This window comes from Austrofundulus limnaeus, unplaced genomic scaffold, assembly GCF_001266775.1.
Source record: "Austrofundulus limnaeus strain Quisiro unplaced genomic scaffold, Austrofundulus_limnaeus-1.0 Scaffold86, whole genome shotgun sequence".
Classification (NCBI taxonomy): domain Eukaryota; kingdom Metazoa; phylum Chordata; class Actinopteri; order Cyprinodontiformes; family Rivulidae; genus Austrofundulus; species Austrofundulus limnaeus.
In genome coordinates, this window is record NW_013952488.1 from 1,100,007 (window position 1) to 1,102,215 (window position 2,209).

The window sequence follows — 2,209 nt, forward strand, 5'->3', positions numbered from 1 at the left end:
ATACCCAGCCCAACACAGTTGCAATATACAATATCAGTATCAAACATGTTCAGTGAATCGAATCGAATCGAATCGAATCGAATCGAATCGAATCGTGATTAATCGATTCTGAACTTAATGAATCGAAATCGAATCGATTTAGAGAATTGGCCATGATACCCAGCCCTACTTGTCTACCCCTGCAGCGGGTTTGTCAGTCCCATCAGTCTTCAGCTCGAAAGAGATGTAGACGTGTGATGTAGACAGACAGTTAGCAATTAGCTCTTAGTGTTATCTTATGTTAATTTTTACTTGTTTAACTGTTTAAAGTTAGTGTCCTGATGCATCTCAGTAATCCAGGTAGAAAAAAATCAAAAAGAAAAAAATAAGTAGGTCCTCTGGATGGGTTCTTGAGGACCTACTTATTTTTTTTTTGATTTTTTCTACCTGGATTACTGAGATGCATCAGGACATTTTGAACCACTTTGGCCAGGATTGCCTGAAACTAGTTCGAGAGTTTGAGCAAACAGCAAGAAAGAAGGTGGACTACAGGAACCATCTGAGATTTAATCTTCGTTGCAGACAGAGTGGCATCTTTCCTAGAAGCCTTCAACTTCAATCATCTGTTGGTGGACAGCGGGCAGGTAAAAGAACCCATCCAGAGGACCTACTTATTTTTTCTTTTTGACGTTTAAAAGTTAGCTTCAGCTAATCGTTTTTTACTTGTTTAGAAGTTCAGCGTTAGTAAAGCTATATTTTTAGTTATCTGGTAATGCGAATAGGGTTGGGCATAATCGTTTCGTGTGCAATTAATCGTCAGAAAAACATTCATCGATTATTTTCTGGTACTTGACGTTTAATGTGATTAATGCCACCAGGTCAAGTCCACTCGGTGCTTCTCTTCACTTCAAATATGACGAACATTAAAAAAAAGGTTCTGTAATTTATTTATCTATCAACACAATTTAAAATTTGATGTATAACCTGAAGTCTGTAATTTTAACACAGTTTAGAACAGATTTTTCTGACGGAAGGGTATGTGCATATATGTATATATAGATATATGTATATGTGTATGTGTATATTTATATGAAAGACTTTGGATAGGTAGGAATGGGTATGTTTATGTGTATGTGTATAAATTTATTTATGTATTTACGTAGGTATGGTTTTCAGCAAGGCTATAGTCATTATAATTATATAGATATGCTTTTTTTTTTTGCTGTGGTTTTGCTATCTTTGTTTTTGTAGGTGTGGAGCCAAGAAGTCAGTGTGCTGTCTTGTGTTTTCTCAACATATTCTGTATTTCACATATCTTCTAATCTCTCTTTCACTCTCTCATTACATTTCACTTTTTTCTCTCTTTCCTTTTCTTCTATTAAAAAAAAGCCACTAATGATGAAGAAGCTAAGATGCTAATATTCTGATATTAAGTTCTGCTTTCTACTGAAGTGGCAGGAAAAAAAAATAGAAAACACCAAAATAAACCAACAAATAAAACCTTCGCAGAGCACCACCAAAGTCATTCATGGAATGTTTCTTTAAACTGATTTAACATAGTTGTCTTTATGTGCTGTAACGTTTAAAAAGGATGCATGTCAGAAACGTGTTCATCATCACAGCTCCTTGGTTTCACGGGCAAAAATGTGAGCCATTTCTCAAGTGTCATCAAAGCCATGCAGGCCCCCAAAAAACTTCACCCTGGGACGCAAATGACATCTGTGTTCATTTCACCCATGAAGCAGAGATTACGGTCACCCTGACACCACAAAGGCAGCTTTGTAGCACTGATAAGGTTCCTTCGTCTAGGACACTTAAGCAGTCACATTCCTCGAGAGAAGCCCCCAAAAATGTCATTTAAAAGCGTTTGGCCACCTCCTCGTGGGCTTTGATATTCAAATGAAACATGGCCCTGTGCAAACAGGCGCCTCATCTGAAGGGAAGAGGGGGTAGAGTAAATCAGATTGGATTTCCCTCAGATGAAAAGAGCATGTCTGACACTTTCACAGCGAGCACAGAGRGACCCTAAGGCAATGTTGCTTCGATGTCATGGTGGGAAGTTACTGCCGTGTGGAAAAGGTTAGCAACTTTTTTTTTTCCTGAACAAACTGCTCCGACCCAGCATGGAACGAGCAAAAGAGATGAGAATGGAGCGAAGACAAGTGGGGCATGGTCACATGACACACACACACACACACACACACACACACACACACACACACACACACAC